Source organism: Vicugna pacos, chromosome 9 (assembly GCF_048564905.1).
Source record: "Vicugna pacos chromosome 9, VicPac4, whole genome shotgun sequence".
Taxonomy (NCBI): Eukaryota; Metazoa; Chordata; class Mammalia; order Artiodactyla; family Camelidae; genus Vicugna; species Vicugna pacos.
Window position 1 is genome coordinate 39,610,270 of NC_132995.1, and position 27,059 is coordinate 39,637,328.

At 47.1% G+C, this 27,059-nt stretch overlaps 1 long non-coding RNA gene and 1 other non-coding gene across 2 annotated transcripts in view; one reads left to right on the forward strand and one right to left on the reverse strand.

Moving 5' to 3' along the window:
• The window catches only part of LOC116281908 (uncharacterized), a 554,075-nt gene that overhangs the window by 443,331 nt on the left and 83,685 nt on the right, over positions 1-27,059 (reverse strand). The gene's annotated exons all lie outside the window — the stretch shown is intronic.
• Positions 21,552-21,658, forward strand: LOC116281965 (U6 spliceosomal RNA). The gene has a single exon (XR_004191440.1). It is a non-coding gene; the product is annotated as a U6 spliceosomal RNA (small nuclear RNA).

Below are 27,059 nucleotides of genomic sequence, written 5' to 3' on the forward strand. Positions count from 1 at the left end.
GGTGGGCCTGACCCACACAGCTGAGCATTTAAATGCAGAGAGTTTCCCTGGCTGGCATCAGAAGAGGAAGTCAGAGAGATTCAAAGCACCAGTGGGATTTGCTGTGCCTGTGCTGGTTTGCAGGTGGAGGAAGTTACATAAGAAGGAATGCCTACATCTCTAAATTGCTCAGAGAGGCCCCCAAGTGATGGCCAGTAAGGAAACAGGACCCCCGTCCTCCACCCACAAGGAACTGAATTCTGCCAATACCCTGAATGGGCTTCGGAGCAGAAAATGGCTCAGCCCAGCTGTCACCTTGAAATCAGCCTTTTGAGACCCTGAGCAGAGAACCAGCCATGCCGTGCCAGACTTCTGACCTACAGAACCATGAGCTAATAAGTGGATGTTGTTTTAAGCCTCTACAAAGCCACAGAAAACCAACACACCATCCAATGACAACACGATGCCCCTCCTGCCCCAGACCTTACTGTGCTAAGCAGGGCAGCCGGGATTAGAGCCCGACTCTGTCTGCATCTTTGCGGGAAGTTCCCTGTCAAAGATCAAAAGTTAGCCCAGCGTGGTTCATGACAGGAAAACCAATTGCTCCCTGCCTGGCTCTGTGCCACCTGATCTGAAGGGAAAAGGAGAGAGATCTGCCCATATAATAGTGTCCCTGGCAGCAGGGACGGCAGTGCAGCAAGCGTGACCCATCAACACATCAAGAGGACGCCAGGGGAACGGGCCCCACTTTGATTTTTCCCAGCATCTCAGGGAAGAAGGCAACAGAGGCTGTGTTCTGAATCCAAAGCCATCTATTTCTATGCCTTCAAAAGGGAAAATCGTCTAAGCTCTCATAAGGGGAATAAAAGAGAACGCAAGTTCCCGCAGCCAGGCAGCCACAAAGCGGGAGTGTGGGACCAGGGAGCCAGGCAGTGGGGACCACAGTCCACATCGAAGATGTTAACACGCTCTCCCCAGGGGCCTGAAAACCACCAGTGCCCCACACCCGACAATTTGAGATTTCAACATATTCAAGTTTTCGAAGCCTCAAATTAGCCCTAGTAAGAGCTTATCTTTTCTTTCCCCAAATTGACTTTAATCAAGTGCTTCAGAAGCTGGGAAATATTTTAAGTTAATCAGACCCCAAATGCGAGCGTCTAAGGAATGCTGCAGTGCAGTTCTCGGCCCTTCTCCTTCCTCCCTCTGTCTTCCCCTGACAGTGTTTGTGAGATGCTTGGCAAACTTGTCCCACAAATGAAAGGGAGATGGAGAGAGAATGGAACAGTTAACATGACACATCACAGCAAAATCACAAGACGCTTTTCCCAACAGTGGCAGGCAAATATGCTATCTATCCAACAACAGCCTTTTTAAAATTCCCTATCCCCCTAAAAAACGTTTTAATAAGTGCTTAAGAGTGCTTCCAGCACTCGGCTTGGTTCCTGCCCAATACAAACTCCCAGCATGGTGACCTCGTTTCTGAACCCCAACTAGGATGACAGAGGTTTGAATTCCAATAATAATTACTAACTCTTACTAACATGTAGCGAGCACTCAGTATATCTTCAATGCAGAGTGTTTTACACATGCAACCTCATTTACTCCTCACAACAGTTCTTACTGTCAACGCTACTATCGCTCCCATTTGACAGATGAGGAAACTGTGCACAAGTGAGGCTAAGGAATTCACCCCCAAGGAGATCTTTCTGGCTCATCTTTTATTTTATTGTGAACTGGGTCCACGCAGAAATTTCAAGCTGGATTTTTCCCTCACTCGTGGTCCAGTTAGGGAGATATGCTGACCACATGGAACAAGGGATGACGCTGCAGGGCCCCGGGAAGGGCGGGCAAGGGTGAAACATACACCTGTGACTCAGGTCAGGTTGCCCAGAAGCAGACCTTGAGATGGGAATTTCCGTGCAAGAGATTTATTTAGGAAGAAGGAGAGGAACAGGTGAGAGAGAGGAGCAAGAGCAGAGAAAGGGACGAAGTCAAGCAAAGGTGTGCTCTAAGGCGAGGGCCCAGCTTCCGTCTGATCCCATGGGACTCTGGAGCATAAATTACACCTCAGGGTCTGTCCTGCCTCCAGGCAGGGAGCTGGACTTTTGGACTCCAGCAGTGGTTGTTCATTGGCTGCAGGCGGCCCAGGAGGCTGTGGGATTGCCCAGGGGAAGACATCCTGGGAGAGTCAGAGACAGGAACATGGGGCTGAAACGGGTGCACGGAATGGGTAAATGGATCTGGACAGAGCCCCAATAGTGTCCACTATAATCCATCTGAATCCTAATCCCTCTATCTAGCTGTGTTGCCTCAGGCAAGTTGCTTAACCTCTCTGAGCCTCGGGATCTGCATCTGAAATAGGAATAAAGATTCCTATCCCTCCCTCACAGAGTTATTCCAAGGATTCAATTCTATGAAAAAGAGGGCACACAGTCCCCCATGACGTGGTGTCATGCAAGTTGCGATAAAATTACTCATGGAGACACAGGAAAAGACAAAATTCCACTGAACAGCCATGAGTAACTCACAAAGACTTGCAAATGCTCTCCTCAGCACCAGCCCCCATCCTTCTCCACCCATGAAGAGGTGTTCAGTACCACCCCCTTGAGCTATGACCACACCAGCCAAATTAATGTCTTTCCATCAAACTCACCCACTTCTCCCCTGAAAAACGAGCTCCCTCATAAGCGTTTAGAGCTACCCCGTGGAAAGCAAACAACCCATTTGCACATCAAGTGTCTGGGACCTGTGTCTTTATTTTATTACCATCCAGAGGACAGCACCACAGTAAAGTTTGCAAAACGGGCCCCATTTGTAAGGGGGAGTGCAGATGAACGTGTCCAGGGTTGGTAGCTGCTGGGGCTCCCTAATCTAGCTCCATTGTTTTAGTTCTTAATTAAGTGTCTCTGCTCACACTGCCAGCTCACCTGCCCGAGAAACCCAGCTATATTGAGCAGATACGTAAAAGCCGACAATTAAATTGTCTTATCAAATTTTCACGGCTTAAGTTGCTCAATTGCATGGGAAATGATTAGTGTCTGTAAATAGAAGAGCCTGGAAGGCCCCGTGCTGCAGGCTGCAGCTAGGGGAGCTGAAAGCTGTCCCCTAGAAGGGGCAGGGGTGCGGGCCTCACGGAACTCTGAGCAGGGCCTCCTGTGAGTCCTCAAAGGGCCCAACAAGCCTTGTTGAGCAGCCAGGAAGCGAGAAGTAGCAGAAATTAACTGACTTCTCTGAGGTCCCCGAGAGAGCCTTGGACTTGGAGACTGCGGGCTGTCTCCAAGTTCAAGGCCCCATGGCTGACCAGCTGGAGGAAACAGACAAAGCCTCTGACATGACTGAACTTCAGTTTACTGATTCCACCGAGACTGGAGCAGAGACCTGAGTCCTGGTCACACCTGGTGCTTCCTCGGTGCACCTGATCAGGGTGGTGTTTGCAGAAGGTTGGGGTGGCTGCGGCAATTTCTTAAGACGACAATGAAGTTTGCCACGATTGATTCTTTTTTTCATGAATGATTTCTCTGTAACGTGCAATGCTGTTTGTAAGCATTTTACCCACAGTAGAACTTCTTTCAAAGTTGGAGTCAATCCTTTCAAACTCTGCTTAATCTATCGTTGAAATGACAGCAAAGAAATGTTGAAATGATAAGCTGCTTTATCAACTAAGTGTATGTCATGTATAAATCCTTTGTTGTCATTTCAACAATAGGTTCAATTTGCCATCTTCTACGGGCTTGGTTTGAGGTGCCCCAAAACAATGACAAGAGCAACATCAAAGATCGCTGATCACAGATCACCATAACGAGTAGTACTGAAAAGTCTGAAATATTGTGAGGATTACCAAAATGTTAAGCAGAGACACGAGGTGAGCAGATGCTGTTAGAAAAATGGCATCAATATACTTGCTTGATGCAAGGTTGCCACAAACCTTCAATTCATAAAAAACACAATCAAAAAACATGCAATAAAGCAAAACGTGATAAAACAAGGTACACCTCTAAGTCTTCACAAGGCAATGGGGCTCATTCAAAAATGACACAGTAACTTAAATTAAGCAATATTTATGCAACTGCTATTCAGACACAACTTTGTCAGGTGGGTAATGCTGTCAGGCCTATCTTACAGATGGTAAAACTGAGGCTCAGAGAGGCTCATCAGCTTGTCTAAGGACACACATATGCTGAGTGACAGAACTGGGATGTTCTCTCTGACGGCAAAGTCCCTTATTAGCCCTTCTCAGCCTCCTGAAGAGGAAATGGGGCTGAGATGACAGAGAGTGGCTCGTGTTTCCAGCTCCCCCGACCTTTCACCTCCAACTGACACCACCATCTGGTCTCCTTCATCCTCAGAGGCTGGGGCTCTCAGGCGGCCTGGGATACATCCCTGTGGGCCGTCAGCCTCAACCCAGGCGGAAGCATGCAGGCTGGAGCCATTTGTCTCTTCCTGGGGCCTCACCTCATCCATCACCATCCTCCCATCCTCCATGGAAGACAGAGCCAAGATGGAGAGGAATGCTCTCACCAGACCATCCAGCACAGTCAGCTGGTCCCAAGCTGCTGCGCCTCTGGAGAAAAATCTCCCCCAACCGGTCTGCATCATAAACATCTTTCCCAGTCCAGGGTTTGGCCCAGGACTCAAGTAGCCTGAGACATGACACGGAGTTCAGTTCTCAGTGCGTCACAGCTATAGCAGATGTTGGGGAAGAGGCAGACGTGTTTGCACACATGTAAGGAAACCCACTGTGTGGCGTGCACCATGCCCTAGGCTGGGTCCTGGGGATATGGAGATAAAAAGACACAGCTCCCAAAGGATATGAGGACCCAGTGACTCTATAGACATCATTTACCCTCACCCAACCATTTAACATATGAGAAAACTGAGACCGAGGGATGAGGGATTGATGCAAGATGTTCATGTGATTCAAGCCAGTGGAGTCTAAGGCGGAGACTTCTGAAGTCAGAGCTGGAAGGGAGGGCTGTGTAGCTGGGGCTTCCAGTGAAGGTGAGGACTAGAAAGAGTGAGAGGCCTTGTGCAAAATGCAAAAAGGCCTCCCTCTCAGGGCCTCTATAGACAAGTGTATATATGGGATGAGGGATTTACAGAGAGAAAGTCTTTCTTCAAATCTGCAGCTACTCCAGTGTTCTCCAACCAATCCCCTCTTTCCCTGAAACCAGCTGGAGCTAGGTTTCTGTCACTTGCCATCAGAGAGTTCTGACTAATTATGACCTTGCTGTGCCCATCTCCCCACATCTGCTTCTGCTCTGTGGCTCAGTTGAACCCTTCTGTTGCTCCCTGCTGGCCACTGGCACTAGGCTCTCTCCCATGCTGCGGGGCCACTGTCCCCTCCTCCAGTGCCCAGCTCTACCAGGATCTCCAGAGCTGCCGGGTGGAGCCTCCTAAAAGCCTGGTGTCCAGGCTCCACTGAAAAGGGGCTTGATGCCCTGTGGCAGGGAAAGAGGGAGAGCACAGAAATATGCAGGAGTCTTAGAGCAGGAGGCAGGTGGATGGTGCTAGTATGGTGGAGTAGCCAAGTGTCTGAGCAGAGGGATGGTATCATTCATGCCAAGGGACCAAGGAAGGCCATGGAAAGGACGAAGAGATGAAAGCCACTGAGAACCAGGAGACAAGAATCTAGAGCTGATTCTGTCATGACCAATAAACGAGTGCTTTCAGGGACCTCTGCCTGCCTCACAGAGCCCACGTTCTGTCAAACCATGGTCTCCTCTCCTGCCTGCCCAGATCCATGGGGCTGCCCATGGATCTTTTGTGACCTCCCTGACCCAGCTAAGATTCTTCCAAGATGCCCACTGACTCCAGCCTCATCTCCAGACCTGGTCTTGCAACCGAGCCCCAGGGCACCACCCCTGAGCCCATCACTGCGCCTAACAGCGTGGGGCTCTGACCCACCTTCTCCATGTTGGAGTTGGAGGTAAAGGGAGGCATGTGAGAGCGGGATTCCTGCTGCCCCTGCCTCCTCTCTTCCATCTGACTGGATGCAACCGAGACAGAGACGGAAGGCCTGTGACGGCAGCCGCGGTGGGAGCAGCCCTGGAGGACAGACAGATTGTTCTGGAGGCATCCGGGTCTGGGCAAACTATCTGTCAGTTGAGGCTTCCACCTCAGACTGATGTCGACAGGAACCCAGTGTCTTAGCCTGCAAGAAACTGGAAAGGGGCAATTGCAGCTTGGTTCTCTTAAAAGGAGGGTTCTTCCTCAAACAGGTACACCACGTGACAGTTGTGGGGGTGGAGAACTAGCCAGCAGCGGTCAGACGCAGGACAGCGCTTCGAGCCCAGGGGGAGTTTAGTGTTTCAAATCACACATCACAAATCATTTTCTCTGCACATTCCTTGGAAGTTTGGGGGCACAAACTTTCCACCTTATCTCTCCTAAAGCGGATTCCAGGAGCTGGCTCAACTGATGTTTGTATTTAAGCAACAGTGAGGACAGGGGTCAGCAGCTCCTGGGATCCCAGTGAGATGAGGAAATGGAGCGGGCTGGGAGAAGGAGAGAAATGGAGAACCAGGGATGAACAGCAAAGGATGGCAGCAGAAAAGGCGAATAGGCTCCGTTGCTACTGGATCAAGTAGCAATTCGAGGCGGCGGTGCTCATGAGCGTGGGCTCTGTAGTCTCATCACCAGGGTACAAAATCCTAGGTGTGCCCTTTAGTTACTGTGTGACCATGTGTGAGTTCCTCAACCTCTCTGAACTGGAGTTAGCTTCTCAGTAAACTAGTACCTACTTCCTAGGACCACTGTGGGCACTGAATGAGCCAACAAGCACGTGACCGTCAGCACAGCATCCGGCACACGGCAAGCGCTCCACCCAGCTTGAACATAAGCAGCACTCTGCCAGAAACGTCTGTGAACTTCAGTTCCACTGAAAATAGGTGGACAGAGAAGCCCGGTCCTGGTTTCTCTCATCATCTCAGCAGACCGCCTTTGAATAGCTGGGCTTACCAGAATCACCTATGCCCACCCTACCCTGACCTATGAAATCGAGAGCTCTACCAAGGCAGAAAAGCACAGCATCAACTTTTCACCTTCCTTTGTGACAATAATAAATAATTAGAATATTACTTACAGATATGCAGATATCTAGATCAGCTAACCTTCAGCATTTGGAAATCAGTGCTAAGTTTGCCCTGGTTTTTCCCGGGATTGAGACTTCTGTAAATAGGCTCTGTGCCTGTATCATATACCATGTGAAAGGAAGGTTCTGCTGCTTGAGAAAAGAAAACCCAGAAGTTTGAAAACCACCACCCTAGACAATAGCACTTCTAGGTACAGGCGTGCGCCGTTGAGACCCACTAGAAATCACTTCTCTCTAGAAGGAACACTGCCTCTTCCAGAACGCTGGGCATCCAACATGGGGGATTGTGGCCAAAACAATGCAAAGTCCCACTTTTGATACATGTTGGTAATAAATGCTGAATGCAGGGCGTAATTATTTATTTTGTTTTAAGAGACATTCCTTTCCCTCCTATGAGCCAGTGCTATCAATTTTACAAAGCCAGAACTGAGTTCATAAAGAGGGCATCCATTCCATGGCATTTAAAAGAAAGAGAGCAAGGTTGTTAGGTCAGGACAGCCAGGAGTGCCTAGAGTGGAAGGAAAGGTGACCCTGCCAGAGGGTCGCCCGGCAATGGGGCTCACAGAGGTCAACCTCTGGTCTCTCCCAGGTCGGAGGCAAGAGTCACCCTCTGCCCTTCTCCAGTGGCCCTGAGGAAAGAGGACATCTCATCTGCCAGAGCAGGTAGCCCCCTGGGATGGGGTGTGAGGAGAGGCAAGGGGGGCTGGTAAACAGAAAGCTTCCGTAAGAATATTAAAATATCCATTAGAGCGTATGGGTGATGTCCAGCCCCAGGGCCATGTTTTAGCATCAGTTAGCATCAGTGTTACTGCAACATAACACTTTAGAGCCTTTGATAAGGACTGCAGGAAAATCCACTTACACCCAGAGGGCAGCCGACCCATGAGGAAATCTGAATGCCATCCTTTCAGCCCATGTTTTCCTTGAAAATACAGTGTTTTGATTTTTAATAGGAATCTGGGGAGGGGAGTCCTTTGAACTACTTAATTTTTGTGCTTTTAAAAAAAGAATTTTCTCAAACCTCAATACCTTAGAATTGTTTTTCTTCAACACATTTGTCTCAGGATTTTTTTTTTTTTTTGGTCAAAACTATAAAAAGAAAGACTGGCTAACTTTTTAAAGAAGGGAATTTATTGGAGGGATACAAAGTCACTCACAGACTCAAAGGCAAAACCAAGAAGGTATTATGCCTTGGGAAGGACAGGAACTGGTGGCTCCTGGGTGCCAAATCTTCCTAGAATGTTGGAAGATACAGGTATTTCCACTCCCCTCCCCCTCCCCAACTTCGGGCAGAGTGATTGACAGTTCCTCGCAACTGTATCAAACGAAGTGGAGGTAATTCAATTTCTCCAATGGGAAAAATCAAATTTATGTTTTGACAATTTATCATTTATGTGTCTCTTTCATGTAAGAAAAGTATTCAAACAAAGCTTTTAGTCAAACTCCCAAACTGTGGAGAAAAGCTGGGCATTCTACGGAAATAACAGTGGAGGGGGTTGGGATAGAAGGGTTTTGTTTTAACCTCATTTCATTTTAATACATCCTCTGGATTAGATGTTGGTGAATTTGGCACTGAGGGCAGCTGTTAATCAGCTGTATCTCAGCGATGGTTCCAGGCCACATTTAAATCATAAAGCACAGTGGGATTAACTGTACTTTTGTAAATTACCTCTTTATGAAAGTGTAAGTAAACTCAACAGTGTACTCTGGGGGTGTCATCACCCACCCCTACCCACCCCCGTGGACACTCACTGTGATTCTGGGGATTATGACAAGGCTGGGCTCCAGCTGATGAATTCGGATGGGATGGAATTCATCCATGTTTAACAACGATGTAATTCGCCTTGTTTATAACAAGGGGTTTTGAGAACTGAGATTTCCTGAGCCAGTTTCCAGAGTGACAATCAAATACCTGGCAGGAACCTTGGCTGAACCTTGTCCTTCTGCCCTAGAGGAGAGAGATCAGGCGAGCTGGGACCACAGCCACCCCTCCTGCAGAGCACATGGCCCAGTGGGCCTCTGCTGTCTGGAAGGTCCCGGTCCTCTGCCCATTCACGGGGGATAACCAGGGTTCGGGGGCAGACCCGAAGCAGAACTGATCATCACTGGGTTCCTAATAGGCTCCAGGAAGTGTTTTTGGCTTTTATGGGACTTCCCTCATGATTATAGAAACATTAATGGGAAAAAAAAATTTTTTTTGGAAAACACTGAAAAAAACACAGTAGAAAAACAAAATCACCCACAATCCTACAACGCAGGGATAATTATCAGCATTTTCAAATCTTTGCTTTAGGCTTTCCCTGGTAGGGGTGGGGGGAGGGGGCTGTGTGCAGGTGTGTTCATCCATGTGGTTTGCAATATTTTCTATGAAACAAATAGGGACTAAATAACTAAATTTATGTGCATAATTAGGGTCTTAATATGCATATTTTTGCATCCTGCATTTTTCACTTAACATGATATTGTGTTTCCCTCTGTCAGTCTAGTCTTCAAAAATAACATTTTAGTAACTTGTGCTTTGATTATAAAAGGGATACAAACCCCTGGTGAGAAACTTCACAGCCTACAGATGCGTTTTTCGCCCTTGTCTCACCGAGAGACCACCGTCACTGATTACATTTTCTTACAATCCATCCACCCACTTTTTCCTATTTGTAGATCGAGTTACCTGTGCCTGTGTACACACGCATATATTCATGTATTTTTACATATATGTAATTATACAACTTTGCATCCTCTTTTTCCACTTACATTATATGGTAAGTTTTTCTTGTGACTTCAATGCTATTTTTAAAACCTTGTCTTAATGACAAATTAATTTTGCATGATTTAGTAGCACTGCATTTTGTCTGACCCACACTCAGTGTGGGGACATTTGGGTTGTTTCTAATGTTTAATATGATAAATAGTGCTGGGAAGAACATCCTGCCACATGAAACTTTATGTCTGTCTCTAATCTTCTCTGGAAATTTGGGAAATTAATTAAAACTTTGGCTTAGTTTTACATTAGGCTTAAAAGGCTGTCATTGCTGCTGGCCCACAGTATGCTGAGTGAATACTGAAATTCTCATTAAATAAGGCAAGCAGTTTCTGTTTTGATAGGATGCTTCTAGGGGTGCTCACTAACTACCATCTGAGTCAGATCCTTCCACATTTGGGCATCACAAACATTTGAAGGTCCTTCCTCCTATCAAAATAGACTTTGACACTATGTAACAGCTACCTACTGGAGATATGGGGAACTGGCTAGTTCCTTCTGGGTTCTTCAAATAAGTTTCAGACATTTCTCTACCCTCTCCCTCCCCCAGGCTAGTAAGCTCAAGTCATCTGAGTTTCCTTCCAAAGCTGGAATGTTGGGGCCCCTCCCTATCACAGACCCTTTCCTCTTGGCACCCCCTCGTGCCCTCATCCCTCTTCCAGAGAGGCCCAGCCTTTGCAGGATGACCCCCTCCCTCTCTCTCCAGCTCACATGTATTTAAGGAAATGACTCTTAATCCCTTTATAACTGATATGGTGTAGATGTGTCACAGCTACACCCTAGGGACAGTAGTTGTACCAGTGTTAAGCTCACCAACCACCTTTGCAGCTGAACTGCTCCATCTCTTGGCCCTGCTCAGTCCCTCATCAGCTGTGTGACTTTGAACATGTTCCTGAACCTCTCTGGGCCACCAAGGTTGTAGGAAGGATAAAGTGAGATGATGCATGTGCAGAGCTCACATGACCTCTGGGGCAGTGCTGTACAGTCTACCCTGTTTGCTGACAAATTCTCCACCCAGGCAAGCTCAGAGCAACATGGAAGAAACATGCCATTCAAAGGCCCCCTGAAATCCTACAGTGGCAAACTCACTGGTCCCAGGGAGTCTGTGAGCCCAGGGTTCTGGGTGAAGCATTGCGTGGTTTCCAGTGTGCCCGCAGGTTGCTGTACACAGTGGGGAGGACTGTGATGGAGGGCTGACTGGTCAGGACTGGTGTGCCTAGACCTGTTTATCTGGAGCATCCCTGTCAGGGACACAGGGCCTGTAAGTCAGACATGCCCAATAAATGGGGAGGCTTCAGGCATGGCTGCCTCCAGGTCACCCACTCAGTTCTGCTTCTCAGGAGCTGAGCAGTCTATGCAGAGTCACGCATGTGTTTTTTGTGCACCATAAACACACACACACACACACACACACACACACACACACCCTCTTTTCAGGAGGAAGCTCCCAGACCCAGGATCTCAAGACCTAGCATCAGCTCTGGAAATGGAACAAATGAAAATTCAAAAACAAAAACAAAACAGAAGACAACAGGCTTTGGTTTAGCAGTCTAAAATAAATGGCACTTTCACGTGCTTCAGTCATTTGGTCAGAAATGAACATGGTTGTGAAGTTTGATTAAAGTGGAATTTTAGGAGAGGAATGACAGAATGGTTGAAACTGTGGTGGCTGTGACAAGTCCTGCTGCTCCCCCCCACCCTGCCCCCTGCTCCGGTCCTGGTCCAGGGTCGGGTAACAATCACAAAAGAGGCAGCTCCAAAGGACAGCTGAGGGCCTGGGATGTCCCTGCTCTGTAAGAAGTCATCAGTCCCACAGCTCAGGTGACATCGCAGACAAGCCATGTCAGGAGGGAGGCTAGCTGCATTCATTTCATTAACTTGGATGGAGCTCATGAGACATCAGTCAACAAAGGCATCCAAATATCTTTCAAACATTGTTTCAAGCATTGATTTTCATTTTCTCCCTGCTGTTTTCGTGGTGGTTATTGCTGCCGAGATGCCTGTTTCATGATTGTCTGTGCTCCGCCAGGGTAACCAAAGTCCAACAGAGGATGCCTACTGCGGGCCCCAGTGCATCCTGCTCCATGGCCCTCCTGCCTTTACATGGCCATTCGTTCTGTGCAGAGGGCCATCCCTCCCCTACCCATTGGGTAGGTTCCTACTCATCCTCTGAAACTCATTTCAAAGGTGTTGAAACCAAGAAACCTAGGAGTCACCCATCTCTTGACGGCTCCCCCCTCACAGCCCATCACCAGGCCCCATTCCTTTGACATCCTGAATTCTTCCCACTCCCTCCATCCCCGGTGTCCCATTAATAGCCCTCATCATGTCTCCCCAAGACAAGGCCATCTCTCCGTACCAAACAGTGGACTAAGTATGTCACAAACACAGCCCCATTTCATCCTCCCAGCATCCTGTGGTCATTCCCTCGAGAGCCGAAGAAACTGTGGGTGTGTGGATTCACCACGAACTGTCCAGTGACCGTGGGCAGTTTTCTCCTTCCATCCTGGGCCTTAGTTTTCTCATATGCAAAATGGGAAGCTTGGGTTACATGGTCTCTAAGATCCCTGATAGTCCTCAAACTTGATACCTCAGAGTTTCTTGCTTTAAAAAAAAAAAAGCCCTCATGGGATCATGTTTTCAGTTTTATATTTGGAATAGGGAACATTTTCAGATGAACGTGGATCAAATGGACATCATGATAGGAGAGTAAAGGGCCCATCAGGACATGGTTGAGAGGATAGGTGTCATCCAGCTTTCAGGGGGAAACCGTGGGAGGGGAAGGGAGGGGACATCAGAATGGCCTGCACGCCTTTGAAAGGACACCTTGCAGAAGAGGTAGCAGGGCCCTCTTCTCCCTCCAGAAAGCAGATATGAACTAATCGCAGGAACTTTTCAAGAGGTATGTTTCAACTGAATTCATAAAATAACTCTCTAGGTCTGTACTCCCAAGAGATGAAAGGGCACAAGCCTTAGAAGTAAAAAAAAAAAAAAAAAAAAAAAAAAATTCAGGTTAAAAAATGGCCCTGCTACCTCCAAAGACCATCTTCCTGAATTTCTGGAGCCTCAGTTTTCTCACCTGCAAAATGGGGCTAAGAGTAAACCTACCACGGGGGATTGTGGTGAGAATTAAAATATACAATATCTGTGATGGGCTTAGCACCATGCTGGCGATTATAACTAGTTACAGTTATTATTATTATTATGACTATCATTTTAGTTATTATTGTTACTTTTAGCAAAAGAACAAGAGAAAGTTTTTCCTCACGATCACTGAAACATTCACACTGAGGCGAGGCCCACCTTCTGGGGGAGCTGGAGGCTGCCCCTTCCCAGGCGAAGCCCCTTTGGTAATGTCAGCCACGAGCTCGCAACAGACTGCAGAGAAGTATTCAACAGCACGGGCAGACCTTATTGCCAAAGCCAGATCCGCCTTGAGTTTCAGTTCATGTAATGCATCCAAGCAATTCATCCACTTTTTGAAATCACAACTTAAAGCAACCGCCCCCTGCCTGGTCCCTAGAGGCAGCCTGTGGCCTGTCATCCTTGAAGGTGCTGACACCAAGACCACATGACCCTCTGAGAAGCAGGGACAGGTCTATCCATGCTGTAGAGGATGTGTCCAGGGCTAATGGAGGCAGAGAAGCCGGGAGAGGTCAGGGAAGTGGGGCATCTACTAAAACCAGGTGGCATGCAGGTCCCACAGAGGGCTGGGTACCACACTGAGACCAGTGTCCTGTCTGAACTTAGAAGAACACTGTCCCCAAGAAACAGAAGAAAGCAGCTAGATGGCATCACACATTACAAATGATCTTCCACACTCATCTCAATTCTGAAGTACTGAAGTCAAATTGGCTTTTCTGGCATCTCCAAGAGCCCTCGTGTAGCAGTTCTTTTCTCAGAGGGGAGAAATGAAGACGCAAACTGGTTTTGTGCACTCCTGCTAAAGCCCGCACTTCTACCATCCAGGAACCCCACAGCTCAAATTCTTTTCAATATCTTTAGAAAATAAAGTTTGTTGTATTGGCAGCTGATAACAGAAACTTGACAGGTGAGTAAAAGCTATTTTTGCCCTGGGCACTCCTATTAATGTACCAGTATATCTAAATTTTTGAAAAAGCTTCTTTCCCCTGCCTTTTAAAAAAAAAAATAGTAGTAGCAGTGCGGTTCAAACTTCATTTTATTTGAAGCCAGTCTGTTCACTGAACAAAGATCTAGGTTTGGGAATCCATGGACACCCTGAATGGAGAAGCACATGGATTTTTTTCATTTTAAAATCTTGGTTAAGAATATGAGCTTTGTACAGACAATAAATGCTGGAGAGGCTGTGGAGAAAAGGGAACCTTCCTACACTTTTGGTGGGAATGTAATTTGGTGAAGTCACTATGGAAGACAGTATGGAGTTTCCTTAAAAAACAGACTCACCATATGAGCCAGCAGGCTCACTCCTGGGCATATATCCAGAGAAAACTCTAAGTCAAAAAGATACATGCACCCCCATGTTTATAGAAGCACTATTTACAATGGCCAAGACATGGAAGCAACCTAAATGTCCACTGACAGATGACTGGATAAAGAAATTGTGGTGTGTATATATACACACACACACACACACACACACACACACACACACACACAATGGAATACTACTCAGCCATAAAAATAATGGAATAATGCCATTTGCAGCAACATGGATAGACCTAGAAATTATACTAAGTGAAGTAAGTCATACAGAGAAAGACAAATATCACATGATATCACTTACATGTGGAATCTTAAAAAATGATACAAATGAAACTTACAAAGCGGAAAAAGACTCATCAGATATCAGAAACAAACTTATGGTTGCCAAACGGGAAAGGTGGGGGAGGGGAAAATAAATTAGTAGGAGTTTGGGATTAACATATATACACTACTATATACAAAATAGATAAACAGCAAGATCCTATTACATAGCACAGGGAACTATATTCAATATCTTATAGTAACATATAAAGGAAATATACATATATATATATATATATATATATATGTATAGAAAACTGACTCACTTTGCTCTATACCTAAAACCAATGCAACATTATAAATCAACTAGACTTCAATAAAAAAAATTTAATACAACAAAATAAAAAGGAATATGAGCTTTGCTACCAGGCCAGCAGGGTCTCAGCCCCAACTATACATCAGAATCACCCAGCTTGCTTTTAAGAATACCAATATCTAACTCCACCCCAGGCAAGTAAATCAGAATCTGTGAGCATGTGACAGTGAAGATAAATCAACCACAGCCTGGCTCTCTGAGTGTCAGCTGTCTCATAGGAACAGGCACCAGCTTCACCAACCATGTAATGAGAGGAGTAATACGCCAATCTCGAAGGGCTGTTGCAAAGATTAAATAAGCTAGCTCACGTGAAATGCTTACTTACAGCACGTGCCTGGCTCCTCACAGGACCACTTGGGTCGTTAACGCTGATCCTGGGCCGTGTGTGACACTGTGACTGTGCATATGTGGGAAGCTCTGATACTGGGTGGCGTAAAGCAGGTAACTATGTCTGAGCCTGTGTCCTCATCTGTTTAATGGGGTAATGACAGTTACCTATTCCAGAAAGTCCTTCTGAAGATTCAGGGATGCAAGTTATGTAAAGCTGAGCACAACGCACGACACAGCGCACACAGATACGTGTCAGCTCTTGTTACAGACAGACCTCAGGGATGTTGCGGGATTGGCTCCTGACCATGGCAGTAAAGTGAGTATCACAATAAAGCAAGTCACACAAACTTCCTGGTTTCCCAGTGCATATAAAGGTTATATTTACACTACGCTCTAGTCTATTAAGTGAGTGATAGCATTGTGTCTAAAAAAACCAATGTACATATCTTAATTTAAAAACACTTTATTGCTAAAAAATGCTAACCATCATCTGACAACACAGGGTTGCCAGAAACCTTCAATTTGCAAAAATATGGTATTTGCAAAGCACAATAAAGCGAAGCACTATAAGACAAGGTATGCATATATTGCAAAAAGCAGTACGTAACCTGGAACTCTCCTGTAAAACAGAGGTCAGTGCCCCACTATAGAGATGGCTGGTTAAGTTACTTGCCAAAGGTCACCAACTGGCAAGCAGAATCCTCAAGATTTGACCCTCGTTCTGTCTTTTCTCCAAAATCCTTATGTCCCCCTCTTCATTAATCGTCATTGTTACAGTGGCTTGGCTGACTCCTCAGTGAGCGCTGAAGCCTTCAGCCTGGCATTCCAGGCCCCTACAGATGGGCTCCAGCCCACCTTTGGCAATTGTATCTCCACTTACATCTACTACGCCTCCAACGTGCACTATGTATTCTCACATTTGAGCCTCAAAGCCCACTTCCGCTCATGCCCCAATCTTTCCCCTCTTCCAGAGCCTGGACCAGATGCCTCTCCCCATGATCTGCCTTCCAGAAGTGCTCCCCGCTCTGCTGAGGCCCTGTAGCACTTTGTCAATCATCTTCTGATATCCCATCTTGCTTACAAGGCCTATCTGTCCCAGCAGACTGTGGGCTCTCAGGAGCTGAGATTTCCCCTGATCGGGTCTGTTCTGGCCTGCTGCCTTCAGTAGTTCAATCTAATGCCTTCCATTTTCACGTGGTGGGTTGGGGGGAGACATGTTTGTCCTAAATCAACCGGTTTGACTCCTGTGAGATGTCACAGACACACTTAACATTATTAATTTTCCATGAGGTTTGGCTGTGAAGTGTTTGGCAAACTGTCCATGATGAGTTTTTGACACTCACTCAGGTTGGAAATTCGGGGTGGCAGAGTGGTGTGGTAACCCGCATTTGGCTTAAAGTGTTAGTTCAGTGTTTACATTTTCACAAACTACAATGTTAGATTTATGCATAAAGAAAGAAAAGAATTCAAAATCAAGTTGTGCATTTCAAGGAGTTTTGCTAATGCTTTTAAAAAAGAAGCAAATGGAGGGTTACAGAGAGAGACCTGGAGAGGGAGGCTGGAGCCCTGGGATTGATTCCCATCTCTGCACTGCCTGGGGTGTGACCTGAAGCATGGGAATTCCTCTGCCAGGGCCTCTATTTTCTCAACTGTCAAGTGAGGAAGTTGGCCTGGAAGATGTCTGATGCTTGTTCTAGGTCCAACAATCGAGGACCTGTTGGATGCCAACTCAGTGGAATTTGTTGGCTCTGGGGTTTGTTCTTGGGGACCGTCAGGGATTGAGAAACCTCTTGGAGCTCTTGCTCCTAGAATGACCTCTGCTGCTGACCAGAGGCCTGAACTGGAAGGACTGAGTCCCTTTGTTTTCTGGATTCACTTGCAGACAAACGGAGTCTAAGCTGTCCTGGCAATAAGGAAAACATGGCCCCATAGGACCTGGGCTTTGAGGAAACAGATCGGGTTCTATTTGTTTTGCAGAAATACATCCAGACCTTAACTATCTCAACTCCCAGTGTGGTTTCTAAATCTTGGCTCTTGGAGATCAGCCTATCCAACCGCCTTATTTTATAAATAGGGGAAGTGAGGCCCAGGTAGGGGGAGTGACTTGCCCAAGGTCGTAAAGGACAACGTGTAGAGCTGAGGTAGGACCTTGTCCTCCTGGTTCAGGGACTGCCTTCCTATCCACACTGTGCCATGGAACTTAATGCAGGCGTGGCCAGGGCTGGGAGATATCCTGAGCCCTCCTGGAGGGAGGGGCCGGGATACGTGGAGCGATGTGAAGCCCTCATCTCACCTCTCCTGGAGTCAAGCAGGTCAGAGATGGAGGGGCCCTCAGATAGTGTCTAGCCCTGTGGCCCCCATCCTGGGAGGAGCTGGCAGTGAGCCCGAGCCAGGAAAATCCTCATCCCCTGCGTGATGGTTATTTGGAGGTGGGGCCTTTGGGAGGTAACAGGGTCATGAGGGTGGGGCCTTGTGATGGGACTATACTTCCCATAGAAAAGCATCTCGCTCTTTGCTCTCCACCAAAGGAGGAAACAAGAAGATGGACATCTACAAACCAGGCAGGATGCCCTCCCCAGTTACCAAATCTGCCAGCACCTTGATCATGGACTTCCCACCTCCAGAACTGTGAGAAATCAGGGTTTGTTACTTAAGCCCCCAGTCTGTGATAATTTGTTACAGCAGCCGGAGCTAAGACATTAATCTCAGACAACCTCTTCATTTTATAGATGCATAGACTGGATCCCAAAGAGGGCAAGTGACTTTTTTCAAAGCTATGCAAGACCCCGGATATTCCGCCAAACCCTTATCAGTCTGTCTCCCCGTCCCACTCCCTTTCTAAAGGGTCAGAAAGTTCTCCACCCTTACTGGTGCACCCAGAGAAGGCTTCAGCCACTCCACCCGTCTGCCAAGGCACTGGAATGCTTGTAGTCAGGAGGACTTGAAAGATTTCCTGTTTTCAAAAAGCTGAGATCGAAAAGTGCTGTCATTTTCTTTAAATACATTCTTTTGAATAAAACATCTATTCCGGATGCCAGCAGCAAGCTTCGAAACATGTTCAAGATGACATGATTGATAACAAGAAGGCTTTTTCAAGATGTTTCTAATTTCATCTTCCCGGTTAAAGAATGCGAACTCTCTCACATGATGTATGGCCCAATAAGAAGGTGTGCTCTGACCAAAGTTATTTATTTATGCTTCCATCTTTGACAGATGAATATTAACTACCGAGGAAATCATAAAGCCAATTAGTAAAAGCTGAATAATGTCCACGTGAAAACGCGAGCGTGGAAACACAAGTTACTTCTCATCCGAACAGCAGAGCACAGACATTCTCTGCCTTCCTCTGGGAAGCCAGGGCCAGGCCAGGCAGGGCACAGTGGCTCCTCTCCCTCCAAGGTGCCCTCAGGTTGACCATGATGATGTCCAGTCCGGGAGCTGATTCTGGGATGCTCAGGAGAGAGTCACCCTGGCTGCTGAATTCCCCCCATGTGGGGCCTGCAGAAAAAGTGCATCTCTGCCCGTCCTGCTACTCAGCCACTGACCTCCAGCACTGAGGGCAGATGAGGAGACCAGGGAGAAGCAGAGCTCCAAAGACAGGCTCTACTTCCAGGGGGAAGCCTACTGCAAGGCAAATGCGGGTAACAAACCCCCAGTCCCACCTCCTCCTCACCTCCTCCTGTTCCTGTCTGTTCTTTGTGCCAGTGTTGCTCCCAGGAGCTGCATAGTCCACAACTCTTCAGTGAGCACCTACCACGTGCCAGGCACCAGCAACACAAAACAACACCCCTGCTCTCACGGGGCTCCCAGGCCAGAAGGAGACCCAGAAGGACCCCTCCAGGGACTCGGGAGGGTGCTCATATGCTGGGACAATGCTGTTCCCCCCTCCTCGAGTCTGCCTTGTCTCTGAAGCTGAAAAAGGGAGGTGGGGGTGGGGGCTGACGGCAGCTCCCCAAATTAACAAGAGGTTAATTTCCCCCACACATGCTGTGAATGTTGTGCTCTGCCTCCAGAAATGAAGAACAAACCACCTGAGCTTTCACTGGGACGCTGTGAATTATTCTTTCCCCCAGCACCCTGGGCACCAATCTGTCCCCTTGCATTTTGTCGCCCACTGCTAATTTTTAAAAATTTCTTGACAACTGCTTGTACCACATTAACATGACGCTACCACAGTGCAATTCAAAAAAGCAGTGGTCTTTCAGGTGTAGAAGGAGGTCCCTCATCACCCTTCTTCCCCTAACATCTTTAGCCAATCATCAGATCTGCCTGGAAACTGGCATGTAGGTTTTACCCATTGCAAATACCTTGTCTTTAAAGAGAAAGGCCCCTCTCCAACCTGAACCACCAATGGTACCTAAAAACCTAGCAGGGTTTTCATTACCCTCTGTCCCCTGACCTCGCCTTGTCTACCGGCCTCATTAGAGTGTGGAAATAGGTTTTGCATTAAGACTCCCCTGCCCGCTTGCTGAAGATTCCCAGATGATACAGCTGGTTACGAGAAGGCACAGAGGTCAGTTCCAGGGTTGTAGGATCCTAGCATATCTGAGCTGGAAGGAACCTTGGGGACGGTCCCATGCTAGCCCTTGACTGTTTCCTTTTCCAGAGAAGGAAATGCCTCCGCTCACAGCAGCATCAGTGTCAGGGCTGGGGCGGGAACCCCTCTGCTCTTGGCCGCTAGATCGTTTCCCCCAAACCACAGCACCCTCCACATTCAAGTTTGCTCACTTTCTGGCCCCAATTTACCAGCCTGGGATTTAACACCCTAAATAAACTGTGCAGAATTCCTAGGAACTCTTCAAGAATCCAGTCCCACATGTGTGATGAAAAACACCAGAAAGTACAGACAAGATGTTCACACATGCGATTGTGGACAGCACACCTCTAAGCCCCTCCGGACTAAAATATTTGATATTGTGGATGATCTGTTCTTCCAGAACAGAGTACACAGAACTTCAATTTCTCCCCAATGTGCACGTAGGACTTTGCAAAGTTACAAACTGTTTCTCATGGCCAAAAGGATCAGTCTCCCTCTACCTCCACCTAACGAAACACAAGAGGTCCAAGAGATCATTTGCAGCCCGAGGAACCCACCATGAAGCTGGATGCAAATCTTGCTCTTCATTAGTCAGCTGGATCTTCTTTGAGAAGGATTTCATCATAACATGATTTGGATGAACCCAGAGAGTAATATTAAAACCATAAACCATGTAGAAGTACACAGAATGGCAGGCGCAGAAGACAAGTATGGAACGCTGAATGTTATTACCACGCTCCAAATGTAGTGCCACAATGTCTAACCGCAACTCACCATGTTAACTATCAGACTGTTTAGGCATCTTTACTTCTAGTCGGGAAAATAAAGTTGCCTCCTGTCATGTTGGACAGTCTGAGTATCTATCTTACATCAAAGACAACAAAGTATGTAATTTTGCATGTTCCTGTACCCGTCATTTTAGTACAAAAGGATTTCAAACTCAAATGTAATACTCTTGTTCAGAATGGCATTTGTGAAAATCACAGCAGAGCAGCAAATGAAGATCATTACATGATACATGCAACTTGTCTTGCCTTTTTTTTCCCCCAGTAAGACTGAAAGAGAGAAAAAGAGTAGATATTTATCACTGTAAGTCACTTCCTAAAGTCTGAAGAATTACCCCTTTCAGCATTGCATTTTGGTGATCAGCTCCATAAATATATAATAATCTATTAGTGGGAAATGGGACTTCTTTTATTTGTCACAGAATTTGCAAAGAATGTATCAGCCCACTGGAATTCTTCACACAGCATGGGTTCTGGGTTTGAGCTTTGATGGTGCACCAGAACCAGAGAAACGGGGCAACGGTGAAATCAGCCAGCAGAGAAAGACAAATACTATATGATCTCCCTTATATGTGAAATCTAAAGACATCAAATTCTTAGAGAGGAGAACGGTGGTTGCCAGGGGCTTGGGGGAACTGGGGAGGTGTTGGCCAAAGGGTACAAACTCCCATTTATAAGATGAATGAAAAAGTTCTTGGGATCTACGCACAGCATGAGGAAGATAGCTGACAATACTGCACTGTATCCTTGAATGCAGCTCAAAGAGCAGATCTGAAAGGTCCTCATCACAAAAAAAGAAATGGCAAGTATGTGAGGTGATGGAGATGTTAACTAACCTGATTGTGGTACTTTTTTTTACAACATATGCGTGTGTCAAATCATCACTTTGTACACCTTAAGATTACACAGTGTTATACGTCAATTATATTTCAACAGAGCTGGAAAAAAAGATAAAGAAAAAAGAAAACAACGTGCTCACTTCGGCAGCACATACACTAAAAGTGAAATGATACACACAAGACTGGCATGGCCCCTGCACAAGGATGACATGCAAATTCACGAAGCATAGACACTAACTACTGTATATAAAATAGATGAACAACAAGGTCCTACCGTACAGCACAGGGAACTATAGTCAATATCTCCTAATGGCCTCTAATGAAAAAGAACACAGAAAGGAATATATAGATGTATAAGTGAATCACTATGCTGTACACCAGAAATCAACACAACATTATAAATCAACTATACTTCAATTTAAAAAAAAAGAGAAACAAACGAGATGGAGGTGAGTGTCAGATGACAGGGCGAAAGCATGTGGCTATTACGACTTAAGCATTGAAACTCGGGGAACTTCTACTTATGGTTCTGCCACTTACTAGGTTTATATCTTGTGGCAAGTTGCTTAATACCCGGCTACGCTTCCAATTTCTTGGTTCTAAAACCAGGATAATGATAACAATACCTCCTTCATAGACTTGTGGAAATAAACGACTAATAAACCTTAGCCGGTAGGTCCTGGATCATAGTAAATACTCAACACATGTTAGCGCTTTCTCTCTTCCTAACACCTAAGGAGTCCTTTTTCCCTGGCTCCTAATTTGTCCTTGGTATCTTCTCCTTTGGCTTTTCAAACAGGAAAGTTGTCACATCTCATGAAATTGTCGGGTCAAAATCTATACGCGTGGTTAAGATTATTAACGATTCCAAATTGCCCTTCAAAAACACTGGTATATTTTACATTCCGTAGGCACACAATGCTGACAAGTGAGACCAATAAGTAATTTCAAAGACCATGAAACCCTTACTAAGTGCACAGAAGCGTTTGATGTGTATTTATTTTCAGTGATAGAAAATGTAATTGTATTGACAGCTATGAGAATTGTTCATATATATACACACACATATATATACATATATATATAAAAATATAAACACACACACATATACATATATATATATATGAAAAAACTACCTCGGTTACTCTACTCCAAAAAAAAAAAAAAAGAATGGGGCAACGATACCAAGCCCTTTAACCTCTCTCCCTTCATTCATTTGTCTTGACCTCACCAATATTCCCCTGAAAAATAGAGGCCATCCATCCATCAAGTTCCTGCATTGTTCCTTATCAAATCCACCCTCTCCTTTTTCCTTCTACTCACTGCTCAGAAGAGGCTCTGTGCTTCCCACAGACTGGTCACTGCACATATCTCTGGACCTCGCTGTCTCTAGCCTCTGATCTGCCTCCAAATGTTCACGTGTCCAGATCTCCCTCCCTGCGTCCTGCATCACCCACGACTCCCTCCCTGTCCCCGCAGCATCAGTACAAAAACACACACCTGAGCCTCCAATCTTGCACCCAGAACTCTCTCTTGTCCCCACACCCCCATCTTCTTCTCAGAAGATGTCCTCACTCCAGCTCTGCTCCTGCACCACCTGCTCATGAACAACCCACTCCACTGGGGCTTCCACCCCCACAGCTCCATGGAAACCACCTCTTCTAAAGTTACCACAGAACCTCCTTCTCTGCTCGGATCTGAATGTTGGTACGCCTAACGCTCAGCCCCCACCTGCTCAACACTGACCATACCTGAGTGTGCAGCCCCAACAGCTTCAACTGCAGGCCCCTGCACCCTGCCTTCTCTGGTCACTGGAGTGTGCTCAGCTCACACAGGCAGACCAGACGTGCCTGCCAGGTGTTGGTACCTCCTGGAAGCAGCTCTCAACCCATGGCTGATAGGAATTGGTGGATAAATGCCCCAGTTCCCTCGCTATTTTGGAGGAATAATCTCGAGGCACGTTCTACAATATCTACCAGAGTTCCCACCCTGGGTTGAGCCCTGATATGACTATTTAATGCTCTCGTGGCTAGGGGTTGCTATGGACTGAGTTGTGCACCCCCCTCCAAATCCGTATGTTGACGTCCCAACCCCAATGTGATAGGATTTGGAGATGGGGTCTTTGGGAGGTAGTTCGGTTTGGATGAAGTCATGAGGGTGGGGCCCTCCTGATGGACTTAGTGTCCTTATAAGAAGAGACACCAGTTGTATCTCTCTCTCTCCCACTCTCCCCCTTCCACTCCCTCCCCCCTTGTAAGGACACAGTAAGGAGGTGGCCGTCTGTAAGCCAGGAAGAGAGCTTTCATGCATCATGCTGGCATCTTGAACTCAGAACTTCCAGCCTCCAGAACTGTGAGAAATAAATTGCTGTTGTTTAAGCCCTCCTTTCTATGGTATTTTGTTATAGTAGCCTGAGCTAAGACAGGGTTAGGAGAAACAGAGACTGAAGAGACTAAAGCCCCCTGGTTCAAGGGGTGAGGTCCAGCCTGGAGATATGAACCCATGAGGGACACAGACAAATTGATGAAGCAATAAAAGGGGGAAAGATACTTTCTATCTCACAAGGTGATGGTGAGGAAGGAAGGAGATGCCTCACATCCTCTGCTCAGCTCTGTGCCAGGGCACATAGCAAAGGCTTGGTAAGTGGGACTGTTCTTACTGTTCTTATGTGCAGAAGGTGGATACGTTCTTAGAATTATAAAATCTCAGACAGACCATCCAGCTCCTTTGCAGACAGGGAAACCAAGGCTAAGGCAGGAGCACTGACTTGCCTGGCATTTCTCTGCCACGAAAGATTGTTTTCACAAGATTTATAGACCCACAAATAAGAAGGCAGGTGAAATTTAACTGTAATTTGGATATTCAGTTAGACAGGAGGGCACCAGTCAACCTTCTCAATGCCAAGGCCAATGAGCTTTGGTCCTGATCTTGCAACTGCTTCCCTCGCCCGATGCTGCCAGCCTCTCCTCCTACAGAAACTCTCCTGACCTGGTTTCCATGAAATGATGCTCTCCTGACTTCCTAGCAAGGAAGAGAGAGAAGGAAAAAAAGTCTCTTCTGAGAAAGTGACTTAGGGTGGGTTCCCAAGAAGCAGAGCCCGTGGCAGGATGGGGATGCCCTGAGTCAGAGGGGAGGGCTCTCGGGATGCGGGCAGTGAGGGAAGCAGGACGGAGCAGGAGCTGAGAAGAATGTGACCTCGCACAGAGGCTAGCCTGCTCCCGCGGGCAGCTCTGGAGCATGAGTTGCACCAAAAGTCGGACCCACCTGGCAGAAGGAGACCAGCCCCGGATGCCCCGGTCAGTCAGTCAGTCAACGGAGCCCGCAGCTGGGGCAGCTGCTCATTGGGAAGCTGCTGTTTGACTGAGTGCAAGTCTGCAGAGAATGGGGGCAGCTGTGAGTCATTAGCACCCAACACCCACAGCAGCTGGGAGAGCCTCAGTTACACTGGAAGGAAGGGAGGAAGGGAGGAAGGGAGGAGGGAGGAAGGGAGGTTGCACTAAGTGATCACCAGAGAAGTGCTCGAGGGGCAATAATAATTCTCATTATTGCAATCCTCCTGGAAAGCCAACCAGGTCAGTAGGTAGGTGTTACTAGCTTCAGTTTATTGATGTGGGAAACAGGGGGAATTTGTCTGAGATTTGGAAGGAGAAATGAAATGATCCCCCACTCCCAGAAAATGACCCACCAATGTGAGAAAGTGTCAGATTATTCACTTTTGAAGAGCAGCCTACAGATCCCAAAAGGACCTCAACAAACCCTGATCCTGGGATGAAGGAGCAAGTACCTGAGACCTCGATTTCCGGTACTACTTCACCTTTCTCGGCCTCAGGTTCCAAGTCTGTATAATGGGTGGGACATTGACTGTGGCAGCCTGCCTGATGGTCTCCAACAGCAGCTACATCCTAAGCTCTGGACCCCGTGAATGTTCCCTCACACAGCAAAAGGGACTTTGCAGATGTAACTAAATTAAGGATTTTGAGATGGGAGATTATCTTGTATTATCCAAGTGAATTCTAGATAAAACCACAAATGTCCATATAGAGGGAAGGAGAGGGAGATTTGACACAGAAAAGAAGGCCAAGTGAGCACAGAAGATTCCAAGAAAGAGGATGCTAACTGCCTGGCTTTGAAGAAGGATGCCACAAGCCAAAGGGGGCAGGAGTACTCCAGAAGGTGGAACAGCAAGAAAGTGGATTCCTTCCCTGAGCCTCCAGAAGGAACGACCTCGCCAACATGTTGACCCTCAGCCCCAAAGACTCTCTGAGCCCCTGACTTCCAGAACTGAGGATAACTCTGTATTGTTTTGAGCCACTGAATTTGTGGTCATTGGTTATGGCAGCACTGAACATCGTTTCATTCTTAGGAAAACTGTGGAACAGGCTACATCTTCCCCAGGCCCAGGGTAGGGCCAGGTTGCTAGTGGAGACTTGGGGGATGGGGGAGTGTTGGGGGTTATAACTCTAGTTCCCCAAATCACAGCTGCTGGAATCCTGTCTTCCTTGGAAGCTTCACAGCACGACCTCCCCCTCGGCCAGGAACAGGCACAGGAGAAGGATGGAATTCAGGAAATGTCTGTCTGATTGGCTTTGAAACTGGGTGTTTGCAGATCAGGCATCCTGAGTGTGAATAAGGCTGAGTCTGGAACTGGGCCAGTGATGGCGGCTGTGACCTATAGGAAGATGTGCAGGCCTGGAATGTGTGTGTTGTTCCAATGTACAAATGCTTGTAACACTCAGGCTGCTTCACGGGGCCCCAGATCCCCAGATAGAGAAGGACATGGGGTATAGGGAGGGGAGCTGTCCCCCCACCTCCGCCACCTATTTGCCCTGTGACTTTAGACAAGTCCCCCCAACCCTGCTCTCTGGGTCTTTACCTCCAGGCTGAGACAGGAGTGGGTGAACTGGGTGATCTGGGGAGCCCGCCTTCTCTGACGCTGGGTAGTTTCAGATTCCTGGTCAGGCTCGCAGCCAAGCAGGCTGACCCCACTGGACACTCAAGATTTAGAGGATCACAGAGCCAAAGGCTCAAGAAAAGCAAATCCCAGGGTCTCCCAAAGACAGTTAGAGAGGCAGGACAGAGAATGTACTGTTAAAATATTGTGTCTAAAAACATATCGAGGCAGCTACAAAATGCATACTGCATTTGTATCCCAAACCGACAGAAATGGAGTGGAGACATCAGCCCTTAAGCAGATACATTTACAGAGACAGGAGTAAATCTTCCTCCAGCAGCCTTTGTTGGTCAGAAAACACATAAATTGAGCATCAGGGAAGTAAGGTGATCGGAAAGGGGTCAGGGGCCCCAGCAGCGTCTCAATGACTGCACTGCCGAGGGATCGTCTCAAACTCCATCTCAGCAGCCTGGGAAGAGAGAGGCCTCTTAACCAGAGTGGAGTGATCTGGGGGTGTTATTGTCATTTACAGGCCCCCCACCCCGTGGCAGGCTGAGGTGGCTGAACTTGGAGAGCAAAGCCACGTGCTCAAGGTCAGGAAGCTACAGAGCAACCAAGATGAGATTCACAATCAGGCCTGTTGAATGAACCCCAATCCCCCAAGTTCTGAGCCTCCAGGGAAGAACTGTGGAGATGAATTCAGATGATGTTCCTTAGAGCAGGCCAACGTCAGTCATTGACCGAAAGTC